Source organism: Poecilia reticulata, chromosome 16 (genome assembly GCF_904066995.2).
Source record: "Poecilia reticulata chromosome 16, P_reticulata-male-v2, whole genome shotgun sequence".
Classification (NCBI taxonomy): domain Eukaryota; kingdom Metazoa; phylum Chordata; class Actinopteri; order Cyprinodontiformes; family Poeciliidae; genus Poecilia; species Poecilia reticulata.
This window is the reverse complement of record NC_088845.1, coordinates 15,659,768-15,682,390: the sequence shown is the minus strand read 5'-3', so window position 1 is coordinate 15,682,390 and position 22,623 is coordinate 15,659,768. Positions and strand designations below refer to the sequence as shown.

Below are 22,623 nucleotides of genomic sequence, written 5' to 3'. Positions count from 1 at the left end.
GACTTCTGCCATCATTTGGTCACTAATCATTTTCTTTGTCTTGCAGGTAAATACTTTAAAAAACAAACAAAAAAACAAAAAAAACCCAAAACAAAAGTCATTAAAGATAGGTTATCCTTTCTTAATGTTCAAGCATCACAATGCAGGATGTAAAGAGAATTTTACATTTAAAAAAAATTAAATTGTACATTCAAATACTGTACGTAATAAGGCCTGTGCGTCACTTGGACCTGATTGGCTCAGCTAGTCATTGGTGACGTGATCCTCGAATGGCAAACTCAAAACCCGAATCCCACGTCACAGATTGACGTCAATGACCGCCTGAAACAGAGTCCTTGAATGTAGGACTTCTGCCATCATTTGGTCACTAATCATTTTCTTTGTCTTGCAGGTAAATACTTTAAAAAACAAACAAACAATAAACAAAACAGAAGCCATTAAAGATAGGTTATCCTTTAATGGTCGAGCATCACAATGCAGGATGAAAAGAGAATTTTTAGTCCAGATCTTTATTTAAAGGCCTGCATAAAAAGGAGGATGTGTGCAGTATATATGATTATACTTATATAATGTATATTAATTTTAAACAATATATAAGTGTGCCGTTGCTGGTGCATGTCTGATGCAAAGGCTTTCTAACACCTTTCTCACGTCACGACTCTGAAGATCGAAGGATGTTCTCAGCAGGTTTAATGACAATTAAAAGGGTAAAACTGAAATCAAGACAAAAAATACAGTAAATATGTGATCATATGCAGCATAAAATACACTACATTCAATTTCATATAGATGTGATGTGATCATCACATCTATATGCGTACATCTAGGCTACCAATTGCACACCTGATAACCTCGCTATAACCTCGCATCTAATTAACATAACAAACATACTCTACCTTAAAACAACACATTAGAGCGCTATCGCTAGACAGAATCAATGTTACAAAGTTAATACATACCGGCAATGCAACCATACATGAAAGATTTCAACAGTAATTTACACTAACGGACACCAACGGTGTCTATTTCTACCGTTTAATAAAGTTTCGTTTCGAATAACAAAAAACTTACTACGTTGTAGTACCTGAAAATAACATGAGAGGACAAGCTATCTGACTTTCTTCTTGTATACTTACAAAAAACAACATTTATAACTTCAAAACAGAACGATAAGTATTATTAACCACTTATATAGTGTATAATTTCATTGTATAATCTGTTAATGACTTATTTTAATTGAAATGCGTTATTCTGATCATAATTGTAAGAGCCATATGAATGAAATGAATGATTATTGAGGTGACGGGAGCGCAGGCTTTTGACACTTGGGTGGTGGGTGTGTCGAGGTGGGCGTGGCTGTCACTGAAGGTATGAATGGGAGCCATACTGGCGTGCTGGCTTTCTTATGTTTGAGGAAGTGGGTGCACCGGGTGGTCATAATTTCTGTTGACCGTGTTTAATGCCGTTTATTGTTGGCACTATTGGATGGTTTGGCCTGGTCAGTCAGTGTAAGATTTGAAATAAGACAAAGTGGAATAAATTGATGATTGTAACAACAAAGAAGCGGCCTGGACTTATTTGAAGCACGCGTCGGACAGTTTACAATTCCCCGAGTTATTCCAGTGCGGCCCTCATACATATTTAGCTTTGCCGCACAACTAATAATTAAACTTTAAGACTAAAAAATGAAATCCTACATTCAAATACTGTACGTAATAAGGTCTGTGCGTCACTTGGACCTGATTGGCTCAGCTGGTCTTTGGTGACGTGATCCTCGAATGGCAAACTCAAAACCCGAATCCCACGTCACAGACTGACGTCAATGACCGCCTGAAACAGAGTCCTTGAATGTAGGTCTTCTGCCATCATTTGGTCACTAATCATTTTCTTTGTCTTGCAGGTAAATACTTTAAAAAACAAACAAAAAACAAAAAAAACCCAAAACAAAAGTCATTAAAGATAGGTTATCCTTTCTTAATGTTCAAGCATCACAATGCAGGATGAAAGAGAATTTTACATTAACAAAATGAAATTGTACATTCAAATACTGTACGTAATAAGGTCTGTGCGTCACTTGGACCTGATTGGCTCAGCTGGTCTTTGGTGACGTGATCCTCGAATGGCAAACTCAAAACCCGAATCCCACGTCACAGACTGACGTCAATGACCGCCTGAAACAGAGTCCTTGAATGTAGGACTTCTGCCATCATTTGGTCACTAATCATTTTCTTTGTCTTGCAGGTAACTACTTTAAAAAACAAACGAAAAACCAAAAAAAACAAAACAAAAGTCATTAAAGATAGGTTATCCTTTCTTAATGTTCAAGCATCACAATGCAGGATGTAAAGAGAATTTTACATTAACAAAATTAAATTGTACATTCAAATACTGTACGTAATAAGGTCTGTGCGTCACTTGGACCTGATTGGCTGAGCTAGTCATTGGTGACGTGATCCTCGAATGGCAAACTCAAAACCCGAATCCCACGTCACAGATTGACGTCAATGACCGCCTGAAACAGAGTCCTTGAATGTAGGTCTTCTGCCATCATTTGGTCACTAATCATTTTCTTTGTCTTGCAGGTAAATACTTTAAAAAACAAACAAAAAAACAAAAAAAACCCAAAACAAAAGTCATTAAAGATAGGTTATCCTTTCTTAATGGTCGAGCATCACAATGCAGGATGAAAAGAGAATTTTACATTAACAAAATGAAATTGTACATTCAAATACTGTACGTAAGAAGGTCTGTGCGTCACTTGGACCTGATTGGCTCAGCTGGTCTTTGGTGACGTGATCCTCGAATGGCAAACTCAAATCCCGAATCCCACGTCACAGATTGACGTCAATGACCGCCTGAAACAGAGTCCTTGAATGTAGGACTTCTGCCATCATTTGGTCACTAATCATTTTCTTTGTCTTGCAGGTAAATACTTTAAAAAACAAACAAAAAAACCAAAAAAAACCAAAACAAAAGTCATTAAAGATAGGTTATCCTTCCTTAATGTTCAAGCATCACAATGCAGGATGTAAAGAGAATTTTACATTTAAAAAAATTAAATTGTACATTCAAATACTGTACGTAATAAGGTCTGTGCGTCACTTGGACCTGATTGGCTCAGCTGTTCTTTGGTGACGTGATCCTCGGATTTCAACCTCAGACCTCGAATCACACGACACAGATTGACGTCAATGACCGCCTGATGCAGAGTCCTTGAATGTAGGACTTCTGTTATCATTTGGTCACTAATAATTTCTTGGATCGCAGGTAAATGCTCGTAAAACAAAAGCCATTAAGGATAGGTTATCCTTCCTTAATTTACGAGTATCACAATGCGGGATGAAAAGAGAATTTTTAGTCCGGGTCTTTGGACGTGTATGAAAAGGCGGATGTGTGGACTCTGAAAGGCTCAGAGTCCAATCAGAGGCTGGTTTTAAACGGGCTGGTCTCTATTTCGGCTCGTTCGCTGTTAACAAGCTCCTATCGTTTCTGCTCCCCTGGCGGGAAAAAGCAAGGAGGAGGCAGATGAATGCTTTAAGAACTTTATTCCTCTTTTGAACAAGTACAACGAACAGCTAACTTCCCTAAAACTAACACACTGCGCTCCCCACAACAACCGGACACTTTTCTCGCTCTTCTTCCTCCCAGCGCCTACATGTTGTTCTCTACTGCCCCCTAGGGAAGAGAGGGGGCAGCAGAGAAAGACTGGGCCTGTAAGAGCAGGCAAACTCAAAACCCGAAACCCACGTCACAGATTGACGTCAATGACCGCCTGAAACAGAGTCCTTGAATGTAGGACTTCTGCAATCATTTGGTCACTAATCATTTTCTTTGTCTTGCAGGTAAATACTTTAAAAAACAAACAAACAAAAAACAAAACAGAAGCCATTAAAGATAGGTTATCCTTTAATGGTCGAGCATCACAATGCAGGATGAAAAGAGATATTTTAATACAGATCTTTATTTAAAGGCCTGCATAAAAAGGAGGATGTGTGCAGTATATATGATTATACTTATATAATGTATATTAATTTTAAACAATATATAAGTGTGCCGTTGCTGGTGCATGTCTGATGCAAAGGCTTTCTAACACCTTTCTCACGTCACGACTCTGAAGATCGAAGGATGTTCTCAGCAGGTTTAATGACAATTAAAGGGTAAAACTGAAATCAAGACAAAAAATACAGTAAATATGTGATCATATGCAGCATAAAATACACTACATTCAATTTCATATAGATGTGATGTGATCATCACATCTATATGCGTACATCTAGGCTACCAATTGCGCACCTGATAACCTCGCTATAACCTCGCATCTAATTAACATAACAAACATACTCTACCTTAAAACAACACATTAGAGCGCTATCGCTAGACAGAATCAATGTTACAAAGTTAATACATACCGGCAATGCAACCATACATGAAAGATTTCTACAGTAATTTACACTAACGGACACCAACGGTGTCTATTTCTACCGTTTAATAAAGTTTCGTTTCGAATAACAAAAAACTTACTACGTTGTAGTACCTGAAAATAACATGAGAGGACAAGCTATCTGACTTTCTTCTTGTATACTTACAAAAAACAACATTTATAACTTCAAAACAGAACGATAAGTATTATTAACCACTTATATAGTGTATAATTTCATTGTATAATCTGTTAATGACTTATTTTAATTGAAATGCGTTATTCTGATCATAATTGTAAGAGCCATATGAATGAAATGAATGATTATTGAGGTGACGGGAGCGCAGGCTTTTGACACTTGGGTGGTGGGTGTGTCGAGGTGGGCGTGGCTGTCACTGAAGGTATGAATGGGAGCCATACTGGCGTGCTGGCTTTCTTATGTTTGAGGAAGTGGGTGCACCGGGTGGTCATAATTTCTGTTGACCGTGTTTAATGCCGTTTATTGTTGGCACTATTGGATGGTTTGGCCTGGTCAGTCAGTGTAAGATTTGAAATAAGACAAAGTGGAATAAATTGATGATTGTAACAACAAAGAAGCGGCCTGGACTTATTTGAAGCACGCGTCGGACAGTTTACAATTCCCCGAGTTATTCCAGTGCGGCCCTCATACATATTTAGCTTTGCCGCACAACTAATAATTAAACTTTAAGACTAAAAAATGAAATCCTACATTCAAATACTGTACGTAATAAGGTCTGTGCGTCACTTGGACCTGATTGGCTCAGCTGGTCTTTGGTGACGTGATCCTCGAATGGCAAACTCAAAACCCGAATCCCACGTCACAGATTGACGTCAATGACCGCCTGAAACAGAGTCCTTGAATGTAGGACTTCTGCCATCATTTGGTCACTAATCATTTTCTTTGTCTTGCAGGTAAATGCTTTAAAAACAAACAAAAAAACAAACAAAACCAAAACAAAAGCTATTAAAGATAGGTTATCCTTTCTTAATGGTCGAGCATCACAATGCAGGATGAAAAGAGAATTTTACATTAACAAAATGAAATTGTACATTCAAATACTGTACGTAATGTGGCATTCAGTGGTTTTGACCATATGATTAGTTTGTTGCCAACAACGCCACCTGGGGTTATCACCCAGGAATTAATAGAAGGACGCAGGTCCGGTTTTGCAATCAGCAGGAGACAGGTTTCAAGTCAATAATTTATTATCTCAAAGAATAAAAATACCTGTACAAAAAAAAAGAAAATGCGCAAAATAAATCCAACTAGGCTTACCGGTGGGTACAACCAGGTCCTGGATGGTAGGCTCCAAATCAAAGAAATCAAAACAAACACCGGTGAAGTCACTCACTCTTTGAAATGCCCTCCACCCATTTGTGTAAAGCACTGCACAATCACACCAAAAAGGGACGCCACCTCCAGGTCCGAGCGCACCACCGGCTATTCTCTAAGGAAAATAAAAATAAAACAAATTGTTAAAATACAGGCAGTAAAAGAAATATAAAAATATGTGCAAGTAAAAATAATAAAAGTCCTTGTGCTTGACAAGCACAGCAAAACAAGCGATCCAGCCTGAAACGGAGCGCGCAGCCGCTCCTTGTGCTGGCCTTCAGTGGGGGGGTGGGCGTGTCCCACACGCCGGTTTCTCTTGGCCGCTAAGTAAGCGGTTACTCAGTCCGGGCAAAGCAGCAGCGTTATGTGTGGCGATCAGTTGATTCCTAAATATAAAAACATTTTAAAACAACGAAATAAATATAAGATTTGTCACTGAATCCACCTACCGATCAGGCCAAGCTCTTCTCACTTGCACCCAAATGGGAACGCTCACAAATGTCGGCACTTGTTGCAGGAACCACTCCACTCACGATCAAACGTGGGGGTAAATACGCTCGTATGTTTCTGCTGGTAAAAGGCTCTATATAACTACAATGTACAAGCAGCTATAAATACGCAGGCAGCCAACCTCACCTGTACTCTGCATACAGACAGTTCAACACGGAAGCGCAGCGCGCGACGTGTCAACAGCAAACAACAAGTGTCAGTCCGCAGCTCACCTCAGCTTTTATACTGAACGCCCTCTGGCGCAATTGGCTCACTTGTAATCACCCTGCCAGCAGGTGCAGCCTCCACCTTCCTCCTGCCACATTCATAAGGCCTGTGCGTCACTTGGACCTGATTGGCTCAGCTAGTCATTGGTGACGTGATCCTCGAATGGCAAACTCAAAACCCGAATCCCACGTCACAGATTGACGTCAATGACCGCCTGAAACAGAGTCCTTGAATGTAGGACTTCTGCCATCATTTGGTCACTAATCATTTTCTTTGTCTTGCAGGTAAATACTTTAAAAAACAAACAAACAAAAAACAAAACAGAAGCCATTAAAGATAGGTTATCCTTTAATGGTCGAGCATCACAATGCAGGATGAAAAGAGAATTTTTAGTCCAGATCTTTATTTAAAGGCCTGCATAAAAAGGAGGATGTGTGCAGTATATATGATTATACTTATATAATGTATATTAATTTTAAACATTATATAAGTGTGCCGTTGCTGGTGCATGTCTGATGCAAAGGCTTTCTAACACCTTTCTCACGTCACGACTCTGAAGATCGAAGGATGTTCTCAGCAGGTTTAATGACAATTAAAAGGGTAAAACTGAAATCAAGACAAAAAATACAGTAAATATGTGATCATATGCAGCATAAAATACACTACATTCAATTTCATATAGATGTGATGTGATCATCACATCTATATGCGTACATCTAGGCTACCAATTGCGCACCTGATAACCTCGCTATAACCTCGCATCTAATTAACATAACAAACATACTCTACCTTAAAACAACACATTAGAGCGCTATCGCTAGACAGAATCAATGTTACAAAGTTAATACATACCGGCAATGCAACCATACATGAAAGATTTCAACAGTAATTTACACTAACGGACACCAACGGTGTCTATTTCTACCGTTTAATAAAGTTTCGTTTCGAATAACAAAAACTTACTACGTTGTAGTACCTGAAATAACATGAGAGGACAAGCTATCTGACTTTCTTCTTGTATACTTACAAAAAACAACATTTATAACTTCAAAACAGAACGATAAGTATTATTAACCACTTATATAGTGTATAATTTCATTGTATAATCTGTTAATGACTTATTTTAATTGAAATGCGTTATTCTGATCATAATTGTAAGAGCCATATGAATGAAATGAATGATTATTGAGGTGACGGGAGCGCAGGCTTTTGACACTTGGGTGGTGGGTGTGTCGAGGTGGGCGTGGCTGTCACTGAAGGTATGAATGGGAGCCATACTGGCGTGCTGGCTTTCTTATGTTTGAGGAAGTGGGTGCACCGGGTGGTCATAATTTCTGTTGACCGTGTTTAATGCCGTTTATTGTTGGCACTATTGGATGGTTTGGCCTGGTCAGTCAGTGTAAGATTTGAAATAAGACAAAGTGGAATAAATTGATGATTGTAACAACAAAGAAGCGGCCTGGACTTATTTGAAGCACGCGTCGGACAGTTTACAATTCCCCGAGTTATTCCAGTGCGGCCCTCATACATATTTAGCTTTGCCGCACAACTAATAATTAAACTTTAAGACTAAAAAATGAAATCCTACATTCAAATACTGTACGTAATAAGGTCTGTGCGTCACTTGGACCTGATTGGCTCAGCTGGTCTTTGGTGACGTGATCCTCGAATGGCAAAATCAAAACCCGAATCCCACGTCACAGACTGACGTCAATGACCGCCTGAAACAGAGTCCTTGAATGTAGGTCTTCTGCCATCATTTGGTCACTAATCATTTTCTTTGTCTTGCAGGTAAATACTTTAAAAAACAAAAAAAAAAATAAAAAGAACCCAAACAAAAGTCATTAAAGATAGGTTATCCTTTCTTAATGTTCAAGCATCACAATGCAGGATGTAAAGAGAATTTTACATTTAAAAAAAATGAAATTGTACATTCAAATACTGTACGTAATAAGGCCTGTGCGTCACTTGGACCTGATTGGCTGAGCTAGTCATTGGTGACGTGATCCTCGAATGGCAAACTCAAAACCTGAATCCCACGTCACAGATTGACGTCAATGACCGCCTGAAACAGAGTCCTTGAATGTAGGACTTCTGCCATCATTTGGTCACTAATCATTTTCTTTGTCTTGCAGGTAAATGCTTTAAAAACAAACAAAAACAAACAAAACCAAAACAAAAGCTATTAAAGATAGGTTATCCTTTCTTAATGTTCAAGCATCACAATGCAGGATGTAAAGAGAATTTTACATTTAAAAAAATTAAATTGTACATTAAAATACTGTACGTAATAAGGCCTGTGCGTCACTTGGACCTGATTGGCTCAGCTAGTCATTGGTGACGTGATCCTCGAATGGCAAACTCAAAACCCGAATCCCACGTCACAGATTGACGTCAATGACCGCCTGAAACAGAGTCCTTGAATGTAGGACTTCTGCCATCATTTGGTCACTAATCATTTTCTTTGTCTTGCAGGTAAATACTTTAAAAAACAAACAACAATAAACAAAACAGAAGCCATTAAAGATAGGTTATCCTTTAATGGTCGAGCATCACAATGCAGGATGAAAGAGAATTTTAGTCCAGATCTTTATTTAAAGGCCTGCATAAAAAGGAGGATGTGTGCAGTATATATGATTATACTTATATAATGTATATTAATTTTAAACAATATATAAGTGTGCCGTTGCTGGTGCATGTCTGATGCAAAGGCTTTCTAACACCTTTCTCACGTCACGACTCTGAAGATCGAAGGATGTTCTCAGCAGGTTTAATGACAATTAAAAGGGTAAAACTGAAATCAAGACAAAAAATACAGTAAATATGTGATCATATGCAGCATAAATACACTACATTCAATTTCATATAGATGTGATGTGATCATCACATCTATATGCGTACATCTAGGCTACCAATTGCGCACCTGATAACCTCGCTATAACCTCGCATCTAATTAACATAACAAACATACTCTACCTTAAAACAACACATTAGAGCGCTATCGCTAGACAGAATCAATGTTACAAAGTTAATACATACCGGCAATGCAACCATACATGAAAGATTTCAACAGTAATTTACACTAACGGACACCAACGGTGTCTATTTCTACCGTTTAATAAAGTTTCGTTTCGAATAACAAAAAACTTACTACGTTGTAGTACCTGAAAATAACATGAGAGGACAAGCTATCTGACTTTCTTCTTGTATACTTACAAAAACAACATTTATAACTTCAAAACAGAACGATAAGTATTATTAACCACTTATATAGTGTATAATTTCATTGTATAATCTGTTAATGACTTATTTTAATTGAAATGCGTTATTCTGATCATAATTGTAAGAGCCATATGAATGAAATGAATGATTATTGAGGTGACGGGAGCGCAGGCTTTTGACACTTGGGTGGTGGGTGTGTCGAGGTGGGCGTGGCTGTCACTGAAGGTATGAATGGGAGCCATACTGGCGTGCTGGCTTTATTATGTTTGAGGAAGTGGGTGCACCGGGTGGTCATAATTTCTGTTGACCGTGTTTAATGCCGTTTATTGTTGGCACTATTGGATGGTTTGGCCTGGTCAGTCAGTGTAAGATTTGAAATAAGACAAAGTGGAATAAATTGATGATTGTGACTAAACAAAGAAGCGGCCTGGAGTATATTGAAGCACGCGTCGAACAGTTGAGATTTCCGAGTTATCCCAGTGGGGCCCTCATACATATTTAGCTTTGCCGCACAACTAATAATTAAACTTTAAGACTAAAAATGAAATCCTACATTCAAATACTGTACGTAATAAGGTCTGTGCGTCACTTGGACCTGATTGGCTCAGCTGGTCTTTGGTGACGTGATCCTCGAATGGCAAACTCAAAACCCGAATCCCACGTCACAGACTGACGTCAATGACCGCCTGAAACAGAGTCCTTGAATGTAGGTCTTCTGCCATCATTTGGTCACTAATCATTTTCTTTGTCTTGCAGGTAAATACTTTAAAAAACAAACAAAAAAACAAAAAAAACCCAAACAAAAGTCATTAAAGATAGGTTATCCTTTCTTAATGTTCAAGCATCACAATGCAGGATGAAAAGAGAATTTTACATTAACAAAATGAAATTGTACATTCAAATACTGTACGTAATAAGGTCTGTGCGTCACTTGGACCTGATTGGCTCAGCTGGTCTTTGGTGACGTGATCCTCGAATGGCAAACTCAAAACCCGAATCCCACGTCACAGACTGACGTCAATGACCGCCTGAAACAGAGTCCTTGAATGTAGGACTTCTGCCATCATTTGGTCACTAATCATTTTCTTTGTCTTGCAGGTAAATACTTTAAAAAACAAACAAAAAAACAAAAAAAACCAAAACAAAAGTCATTAAAGATAGGTTATCCTTTCTTAATGTTCAAGCATCACAATGCAGGATGTAAAGAGAATTTTACATTAACAAAATTAAATTGTACATTCAAATACTGTACGTAATAAGGTCTGTGCGTCACTTGGACCTGATTGGCTGAGCTAGTCATTGGTGACGTGATCCTCGAATGGCAAACTCAAAACCCGAATCCCACGTCACAGATTGACGTCAATGACCGCCTGAAACAGAGTCCTTGAATGTAGGTCTTCTGCCATCATTTGGTCACTAATCATTTCTTTGTCTTGCAGGTAAATACTTTAAAAAACAAACAAAAAACAAAAAAAACCCAAACAAAAGTCATTAAAGATAGGTTATCCTTTCTTAATGTTCAAGCATCACAATGCAGGATGTAAAGAGAATTTTACATTAAAAAAAATTAAATTGTACATTCAAATACTGTACGTAATAAGGCCTGTGCGTCACTTGGACCTGATTGGCTGAGCTAGTCATTGGTGACGTGATCCTCGAATGGCAAACTCAAAACCCGAATCCCACGTCACAGATTGACGTCAATGACCGCCTGAAACAGAGTCCTTGAATGTAGGACTTCTGCCATCATTTGGTCACTAATCATTTTCTTTGTCTTGCAGGTAAATACTTTAAAAAACAAACAAAAAACAAAAAAAACCAAACAAAAGTCATTAAAGATAGGTTATCCTTTCTTAATGGTCGAGCATCACAATGCAGGATGAAAAGAGAATTTTACATTAACAAAATGAAATTGTACATTCAAATACTGTACGTAAGAAGGTCTGCGCGTCACTTGGACCTGATTGGCTCAGCTGGTCTTTGGTGACGTGATCCTCGAATGGCAACTCAAATCCCGAATCCCACGTCACAGATTGACGTCAATGACCGCCTGAAACAGAGTCCTTGAATGTAGGACTTCTGCCATCATTTGGTCACTAATCATTTTCTTTGTCTTGCAGGTAAATACTTTAAAAAACAAACAAAAAACAAAAAAAAACCAAAACAAAAGTCATTAAAGATAGGTTATCCTTCCTTAATGTTCAAGCATCACAATGCAGGATGTAAAGAGAATTTACATTTAAAAAATTAAATTGTACATTCAAATACTGTACGTAATAAGGTCTGTGCGTCACTTGGACCTGATTGGCTCAGCTGTTCTTTGGTGACGTGATCCTCGGATTTCAACCTCAGACCTCGAATCACACGACACAGATTGACGTCAATGACCGCCTGATGCAGAGTCCTTGAATGTAGGACTTCTGTTATCATTTGGTCACTAATAATTTTCTTGGATCGCAGGTAAATGCTCGTAAAAACAAAGCCATTAAGGATAGGTTATCCTTCCTTAATTTACGAGCATCACAATGCGGGATGAAAAGAGAATTTTAGTCCGGGTCTTTGGACGTGTATGAAAAGGCGGATGTGTGGACTCTGAAAGGCTCAGAGTCCAATCAGAGGCTGGTTTTAAACGGGCTGGTCTCCATTTCGGCTCGTTCGCTGTTAACAAGCTCCTATCGTTTCTGCTCCCCTGGCGGGAAAAGCAAGGAGGAGGCAGATGAATGCTTTAAGAACTTTATTCCTCTTTTGAACAAGTACAACGAACAGCTAACTTCCCTAAAACTAACACACTGCGCTCCCCACAACAACCGGACACTTTTCTCGCTCTTCTTCCTCCCAGCGCCTACATGTTGTTCTCTACTGCCCCCTAGGGAAGAGAGGGGGCAGCAGAGAAAGACTGGGCCTGTAAGAGCAGGCAAACTCAAAACCCGAATCCCACGTCACAGATTGACGTCAATGACCGCCTGAAACAGAGTCCTTGAATGTAGGACTTCTGCCATCATTGGTCACTAATCATTTTCTAGGTCTTGTAAGAAAATACTTTAAAATACAAACGAACAAAAAACTAATCAGACTCCATAAAAGATAGGTTATCCGTTAATGGACGAGTATCACAATGCAGGATGAAAAGAGAATTTTTAGTCCAGATCTTTATTTAAAGGCCTGCATAAAAGGAGGATGTGTGCAGTATATATGATTATACTTATATAATGTATATTAATTTTAACAATATATAAGTGTGCCGTTGCTGGTGCATGTCTGATGCAAAGGCTTTCTAACACCTTTCTCACGTCACGACTCTGAAGATCGAAGGATGTTCTCAGCAGGTTTAATGACAATTAAAAGGGTAAAACTGAAATCAAGACAAAATACAGTAAATATGTGATCATATGCAGCATAAATACACTACATTCAATTTCATATAGATGTGATGTGATATCACATCTATATGCGTACATCTAGGCTACCAATTGCGCACCTGATAACCTCGCTATAACCTCGCATCTAATTAACATAACAAACATACTCTACCTTAAAACAACACATTAGAGCGCTATCGCTAGACAGAATCAATGTTACAAGTTAATACATACCGGCAATGCAACCATACATGAAAGATTTCAACAGTAATTTACACTAACGGACACCAACGGTGTCTATTTCTACGTTTAATAAAAGTTTCGTTTCGAATAACAAAAAACTTACTACGTTGTAGTACCTGAAAATAACATGAGAGGACAAGCTATCTGACTTTCTTCTTGTATACTTACAAAAAAAACAACATTTATACTTCAAAACAGAACGATAAGTATTATTAACCACTTATATAGTGTATAATTTCATTGTATAATCTGTTAATGACTTATTTTAATTGAAATGCGTTATTCTGATCATAATTGTAAGAGCCATAAATGAAATGAATGATTATTGAGGTGACGGAGCGCAGGCTTTTGACACTTGGGTGGTGGGTGTGTCGAGGTGGGCGGCTGTCACTGAAGGTATGAATGGAGCCATACTGGCGTGCTGGCTTTCTTATGTTTGAGGAAGTGGGTGCACCGGGTGGTCATAATTCTGTTGACCGTGTTTAATGCCGTTTATTGTTGGCACTATTGGATGGTTGGCCTGGTCAGTCAGTGTAAGATTTGAAATAAGACAAAGTGGAATAAATTGATGATTGTAACAACAAAGAAGCGGCCTGGACTTATTTGAAGCACGCGTCGGACAGTTTACAATTCCCCGAGTTATTCCAGTGCGGCCCTCATACATATTTAGCTTTGCCGCACAACTAATAATTAAACTTTAAGACTAAAAAATGAAATCCTACATTCAAATACTGTACGTAATAAGGTCTGTGCGTCACTTGGACCTGATTGGCTCAGCTGGTCTTTGGTGACGTGATCCTCGAATGGCAACTCAAAACCCGAATCCCACGTCACAGACTGACGTCAATGACCGCCTGAACAGAGTCCTTGAATGTAGGTCTTCTGCCATCATTTGGTCACTAATCATTTTCTTTGTCTTGCAGGTAAATACTTTAAAAACAAACAAAAAACAAAAACAAACAAACAAAGTCATTAAGATAGTTATCCTTCTTAATGTTCAAGCATCACAATGCAGGATGTAAAGAGAATTTTACATTTAAAAAAATTAAATTGTACATTCAAATACTGTACGTAATAAGGCCTGTGCGTCACTTGGACCTGATTGGCTGAGCTAGTCATTGGTGACGTGATCCTCGAATGGCAAACTCAAAACCCGATCCCACGTCACAGATTGACGTCAATGACCGCCTGAAACAGAGTCCTTGAATGTAGGACTTCTGCCATCATTTGGTCACTAATCATTTTCTTTGTCTTGCAGGTAAATACTTTAAAAAACAAACAAAAAAACAAACAAAACCAAACAAAAGTCATTAAAGATAGGTTATCCTTTCTTAATGTTCAAGCATCACAATGCAGGATGTAAGAGAATTTTACATTTAAAAAAAATTAAATTGTACATTCAATACTGTACGTAATAAGGCCTGTGCGTCACTTGGACCTGATTGGCTCAGCTAGTCATTGGTGACGTGATCCTCGAATGGCAAACTCAAACCCGAATCCCACGTCACAGATTGACGTCAATGACCGCCTGAAACAGAGTCCTTGAATGTAGGACTTCTGCCATCATTTGGTCACTAATCATTTTCTTTGTCTTGCAGGTAATACTTTAAAAACAAACAAACAAAACAAACAGAAGCCATTAAAGATAGGTTATCCTTTAATGGTCGAGCATCACAATGCAGGATGAAAGAGAATTTTAGTCCAGATCTTTATTAAAGGCCTGCATAAAAGAGGATGTGTGCAGTATATATGATTATACTTATATAATGTATATTAATTTTAAACAATATATAAGTGTGCCGTTGCTGGTGCATGTCTGATGCAAAGGCTTTCTAACACCTTTCTCACGTCACGACTCTGAAGATCGAAGGATGTTCTCAGCAGGTTTAATGACAATTAAAAGGGTAAAACTGAAATCAAGACAAAAAATACAGTAAATATGTGATCATATGCAGCATAAAATACACTACATTCAATTTCATATAGATGTGATGTGATCATCACATCTATATGCGTACATCTAGGCTACCATTGCGCACCTGATAACCTCGCTATAACCTCGCATCTAATTAACATAACAAACATACTCTACCTTAAATCAACACATTAGAGCGCTATCGCTAGACAGAATCAATGTACAAAGTTAATACATACCGGCAATGCAACCATACATGAAAGATTTCAACAGTAATTTACACTAACGGACACCAACGGTGTCTATTTCTACCGTTTAATAAAGTTCGTTTCGAATAACAAAAAACTTACTACGTTGTAGTACCTGAAAATAACATGAGAGGACAAGCTATCTGACTTCTTCTTGTATACTTACAAAAACAACATTTATAACTTCAAACAGAACGATAAGTATTATTAACCACTTATATAGTGTATAATTTCATTGTATAATCTGTTAATGACTTATTTAATTGAAATGCGTTATTCTGATCATAATTGTAAGAGCCATATGAATGAAATGAATGATTATTGAGGTGACGGGAGCGCAGGCTTTGACACTTGGGTGGTGGGTGTGTCGAGGTGGGCGTGGCTGTCACTGAAGGTATGAATGGGAGCCATACTGGCGTGCTGGCTTTATTATGTTTGAGGAAGTGGGTGCACCGGTGGTCATAATTTCTGTTGACCGTGTTTAATGCCGTTATTGTTGGCACTATTGGATGGTTTGGCCTGGTCAGTCAGTGTAGATTTGAAATAAGACAAAGTGGAATAAATTGATGATTGTAACAACAAAGAAGCGGCCTGGACTTATTTGAAGCACGCGTCGGACAGTTTACAATTCCCCGAGTTATTCCAGTGCGGCCCTCATACATATTTAGCTTTGCCGCACAACTAATAATTAAACTTTAAGACTAAAAAATGAAATCCTACATTCAAATACTGTACGTAATAAGGTCTGTGCGTCACTTGGACCTGATTGGCTCAGCTGGTCTTGGTGACGTGATCCTCGAATGGCAAACTCAAACCCGAATCCCACGTCACAGACTGACGTCAATGACCGCCTGAAACAGAGTCCTTGAATGTAGGTCTTCTGCCATCATTGGTCACTAATCATTTTCTTTGTCTTGCAGGTAAATACTTTAAAAACAAACAAAAAACAAAAAACAAACAAAACAAAAGTCATTAAAGATAGGTTATCCTTTCTTAATGTTCAAGCATCACAATGCAGGATGTAAAGAGAATTTTACATTTAAAAAAAATTAAATTGTACATTCAAATACTGTACGTAATAAGGCCTGTGCGTCACTTGGACCTGATTGGCTGAGCTAGTCATTGGTGACGTGATCCTCGAATGGCAAACTCAAAACCCGAATCCCACGTCACAGATTGACGTCAATGACCGCCTGAAACAGAGTCCTTGAATTAGGTCTTCTGCCATCATTTGGTCACTAATCATTTCTTTGTCTGCAGGTAAATACTTTAAAAAACAAACAAAAAACAAACAAAACCAAAACAAAAGTCATTAAAGATAGGTTATCCTTTCTTAATGTTCAAGCATCACAATGCAGGATGTAAAGAGAATTTTACATTTAAAAAAATTAAATTGTACATTCAAATACTGTACGTAATAAGGCCTGTGCGTCACTTGGACCTGATTGGCTCAGCTAGTCATTGGTGACGTGATCCTCGAATGGCAAACTCAAAACCCGAATCCCACGTCACAGATTGACGTCAATGACCGCCTGAAACAGAGTCCTTGAATGTAGGACTTCTGCCATCATTTGGTCACTAATCATTTTCTTTGTCTGCAGGTAAATACTTTAAAAACAAACAAACAATAAACAAAACAGAAGCCATTAAAGATAGGTTATCCTTTAATGGTCGAGCATCACAATGCAGGATGAAAAGAGAATTTTAGTCCAGATCTTTATTTAAAGGCCTGCATAAAAAGGAGGATGTGTGCAGTATATATGATTATATTATATAAGTATATTAATTTTAAACAATATATAAGTGTGCCGTTGCTGGTGCATGTCTGATGCAAAGGCTTTCTAACACCTTTCTCACGTCACGACTCTGAAGATCGAAGGATGTTCTCAGCAGGTTAATGACAATTAAAAGGGTAAACTGAATCAAGACAAAAAATACAGTAAATATGTGATCATATGCAGCATAAAATACACTACATTCAATTTCATATAGATGTGATGTGATCATCACATCTATATGCGTACATCTAGGCTACCAATTGCGCACCTGATAACCTCGCTATAACCTCGCATCTAATTAACATAACAAACATACTCTACCTTAAAACAACACATTAGAGCGCTATCGCTAGACAGAATCAATGTTACAAGTTAATACATACCGGCAATGCAACCATACATGAAAGATTTCAACAGTAATTTACACTAACGGACACCAACGGTGTCTATTTCTACCGTTTAATAAAGTTTCGTTTCGAATAACAAAAAACTTACTACGTTGTAGTACCTGAAAATAACATGAGAGGACAAGCTATCTGACTTTCTTCTTGTATACTTACAAAAAACAACATTTATACTTCAAAACAGAACGATAAGTATTATTAACCACTTATATAGTGTATAATTCATTGTATAATCTGTTAATGACTTATTTTAATTGAAATGCGTTATTCTGATCATAATTGTAAGAGCCATATGAATGAAATGAATGATTATTGAGGTGACGGGAGCGCAGGCTTTTGACACTTGGGTGGTGGGTGTGTCGAGGTGGGCGTGGCTGTCACTGAAGGTATGAATGGGAGCCATACTGGCGTGCTGGCTTTATTATGTTTGAGGAAGTGGGTGCACCGGGTGGTCATAATTCTGTTGACCGTGTTTAATGCCGTTTATTGTTGGCACTATTGGATGGTTTGGCCTGGTCAGTCAGTGTAAGATTTGAAATAAGACAAAGTGGAATAATTGATGATTGTAACAACAAAGAAGCGGCCTGGACTTATTTGAAGCACGCGTCGGACAGTTTACAATTCCCCGAGTTATTCCAGTGCGGCCCTCATACATATTTAGCTTTGCCGCACAACTAATAATTAAACTTTAAGACTAAAAAATGAAATCCTACATTCAAATACTGTACGTAATAAGGTCTGTGCGTCACTTGGACCTGATTGGCTCAGCTGGTCTTTGGTGACGTGATCCTCGAATGGCAAACTCAAACCCGAATCCCACGTCACAGACTGACGTCAATGACCGCCTGAAACAGAGTCCTTGAATGTAGGTCTTCTGCCATCATTTGGTCACTAATCATTTCTTTGTCTTGCAGGTAAATACTTTAAAAAACAACAAAAAACAAAAAAAACCCAAAACAAAAGTCATTAAAGATAGGTTATCCTTTCTTAATGTTCAAGCATCACAATGCAGGATGAAAGAGAATTTTACATTAACAAAATGAAATTGTACATTCAAATACTGTACGTAATAAGGTCTGTGCGTCACTTGGACCTGATTGGCTCAGCTGGTCTTTGGTGACGTGATCCTCGAATGGCAAACTCAAAACCCGAATCCCACGTCACAGACTGACGTCAATGACCGCCTGAAACAGAGTCCTTGAATGTAGGACTTCTGCCATCATTTGGTCACTAATCATTTCTTTGTCTTGCAGGTAAATACTTTAAAAAACAAACAAAAAAACAAAAAAAAACCAAAACAAAAGTCATTAAGATAGGTTATCCTTTCTTAATGTTCAAGCATCACAATGCAGGATGTAAAGAGAATTTTACATTAACAAAATTAATTGTACATTCAAATACTGTACGTAATAAGGTCTGTGCGTCACTTGGACCTGATTGGCTGAGCTAGTCATTGGTGACGTGATCCTCGAATGGCAAACTCAAAACCCGAATCCCACGTCACAGATTGACGTCAATGACCGCCTGAAACAGAGTCCTTGAATGTAGGTCTTCTGCCATCATTTGGTCACTAATCATTTTCTTTGTCTTGCAGGTAAATACTTTAAAAACAAACAAAAAAACAAAAAAAACCCAAAACAAAAGTCATTAAAGATAGGTTATCCTTTCTTAATGTTCAAGCATCACAATGCAGGATGTAAAGAGAATTTTACATTTAAAAAAATTAAATTGTACATTCAAATACTGTACGTAATAAGGCCTGTGCGTCACTTGGACTGATTGGCTGAGCTAGTCATTGGTGACGTGATCCTCGAATGGCAAACTCAAAACCCGAATCCCACGTCACAGATTGACGTCAATGACCGCCTGAAACAGAGTCCTTGAATGTAGGACTTCTGCCATCATTTGGTCACTAATCATTTCTTTGTCTTGCAGGTAAATACTTTAAAAAACAAACAAAAAACAAAAAAAAACCAAAACAAAAGTCATTAAAGATAGGTATCCTTTCTTAATGGTCGAGCATCACAATGCAGGATGAAAAGAGAATTTTACATTAACAAAATGAAATTGTACATTCAAATACTGTACGTAAGAAGGTCTGCGCGTCACTTGGACCTGATTGGCTCAGCTGGTCTTTGGTGACGTGATCCTCGAATGGCAAACTCAAATCCCGAATCCCACGTCACAGATTGACGTCAATGACCGCCTGAAACAGAGTCCTTGAATGTAGGACTTCTGCCATCATTTGGTCACTAATCATTTTCTTTGTCTTGCAGGTAAATACTTTAAAAAACAAACAAAAAAACAAAAAAAAACCAAAACAAAAGTCATTAAAGATAGGTTATCCTTCCTTAATGTTCAAGCATCACAATGCAGGATGTAAAGAGAATTTTACATTTAAAAAATTAAATGTACATTCAAATACTGTACGTAATAAGGTCTGTGCGTCACTTGGACCTGATTGGCTCAGCTGTTCTTTGGTGACGTGATCCTCGGATTTCAACCTCAGACCTCGAATCACACGACACAGATTGACGTCAATGACCGCCTGATGCAGAGTCCTTGAATGTAGGACTTCTGTTATCATTTGGTCACTAATAATTTCTTGGATCGCAGGTAAATGCTCGTAAAAACAAAAGCCATTAAGGATAGGTTATCCTTCCTTAATTTACGAGCATCACAATGCGGGATGAAAAGAGAATTTTTAGTCCGGGTCTTTGGACGTGTATGAAAGGCGGATGTGTGGACTCTGAAAGGCTCAGAGTCCAATCAGAGGCTGGTTTAAACGGGCTGGTCTCCATTTCGGCTCGTTCGCTGTTAACAAGCTCCTATCGTTTCTGCTCCCCTGGCGGGAAAAAGCAAGGAGGAGGCAGATGAATGCTTTAAGAACTTTATTCCTCTTTTGAACAAGTACAACGAACAGCTAACTTCCCTAAAACTAACACACTGCGCTCCCCACAACAACCGGACACTTTTCTCGCTCTTCTTCCTCCCAGCGCCTACATGTTGTTCTCTACTGCCCCCTAGGAAGAGAGGGGGCAGCAGAGAAAGACTGGGCCTGTAAGAGCAGGCAAACTCAAAACCCGAATCCCACGTCACAGATTGACGTCAATGACCGCCTGAAACAGAGTCCTTGAATGTAGGACTTCTGCCATCATTTGGTCACTAATCATTTTCTTTGTCTTGCAGGTAAATACTTAAAAAACAAACAAACAAAAACAAAACAGAAGCCATTAAAGATAGGTTATCCTTTAATGGTCGAGCATCACAATGCAGGATGAAAGAGAATTTTTAGTCCAGATCTTTATTTAAAGGCCTGCATAAAAAGGAGGATGTGTGCAGTATATATGATTATACTTATATAATGTATATTAATTTTAAACAATATATAAGTGTGCCGTTGCTGGTGCATGTCTGATGCAAAGGCTTTCTAACACCTTTCTCACGTCACGACTCTGAAGATCGAAGGATGTTCTCAGCAGGTTTAATGACAATTAAAAGGGTAAAACTGAAATCAAGACAAAAAATACAGTAAATATGTGATCATATGCAGCATAAAATACACTACATTCAATTTCATATAGATGTGATGTGATTATCACATCTATATGCGTACATCTAGGCTACCAATTGCGCACCTGATAACCTCGCTATAACCTCGCATCTAATTAACATAACAAACATACTCTACCTTAAAACAACACATTAGAGCGCTATCGCTAGACAGAATCAATGTTACAAAGTTAATACATACCGGCAATGCAACCATACATGAAAGATTTCAACAGTAATTTACACTAACGGACACCAACGGTGTCTATTTCTACCGTTTAATAAAGTTTCGTTTCGAATAACAAAAAACTTACTACGTTGTAGTACCTGAAAATAACATGAGAGGACAAGCTATCTGACTTTCTTCTTGTATACTTACAAAAAACAACATTTATAACTTCAAAACAGAACGATAAGTATTATTAACCACTTATATAGTGTATAATTTCATTGTATAATCTGTTAATGACTTATTTTAATTGAAATGCGTTATTCTGATCATAATTGTAAGAGCCATATGAATGAAATGAATGATTATTGAGGTGACGGGAGCGCAGGCTTTTGACACTTGGGTGGTGGGTGTGTCGAGGTGGGCGTGGCTGTCACTGAAGGTATGAATGGGAGCCATACTGGCGTGCTGGCTTTCTTATGTTTGAGGAAGTGGGTGCACCGGGTGGTCATAATTTCTGTTGACCGTGTTTAATGCCGTTTATTGTTGGCACTATTGGATGGTTTGGCCTGGTCAGTCAGTGTAAGATTTGAAATAAGACAAAGTGGAATAAATTGATGATTGTAACAACAAAGAAGCGGCCTGGACTTATTTGAAGCACGCGTCGGACAGTTTACAATTCCCCGAGTTATTCCAGTGCGGCCCTCATACATATTTAGCTTTGCCGCACAACTAATAATTAAACTTTAAGACTAAAAAATGAAATCCTACATTCAAATACTGTACGTAATAAGGTCTGTGCGTCACTTGGACCTGATTGGCTCAGCTGGTCTTTGGTGACGTGATCCTCGAATGGCAAACTCAAAACCCGAATCCCACGTCACAGACTGACGTCAATGACCGCCTGAAACAGAGTCCTTGAATGTAGGTCTTCTGCCATCATTTGGTCACTAATCATTTTCTTTGTCTTGCAGGTAATACTTTAAAAAACAAACAAAAAACAAAAACAAACAAAACAAAGTCATTAAAGATAGGTTATCCTTTCTTAATGTTCAAGCATCACAATGCAGGATGTAAAGAGAATTTTACATTTAAAAAAAATTAAATTGTACATTCAAATACTGTACGTACACTGGAAAAAGTGTGGCCCAGCTTAAATTAAAAAAATTGATGTCCATTTGTTGCATCTAATATATTTGACTTCACAGAATCTAAATAAAGTGGTTTGGTACAACATGACTATTT

At 38.2% G+C, this 22,623-nt stretch overlaps 1 protein-coding gene and 1 long non-coding RNA gene across 2 annotated transcripts in view; one reads left to right on the top strand and one right to left on the bottom strand.

Moving 5' to 3' along the window:
* The window catches only part of gba1 (glucosylceramidase beta 1), an 89,104-nt gene that overhangs the window by 16,216 nt on the left and 50,265 nt on the right, over positions 1-22,623 (top strand). The gene's annotated exons all lie outside the window — the stretch shown is intronic.
* On the bottom strand, positions 5,627-6,403 carry LOC103461427 (uncharacterized). Its single transcript, XR_014084034.1, has 2 exons — positions 6,221-6,403; positions 5,627-6,157 (listed from the first exon to the last, which is right to left on the bottom strand). It is a non-coding gene; the product is annotated as an uncharacterized LOC103461427 (long non-coding RNA).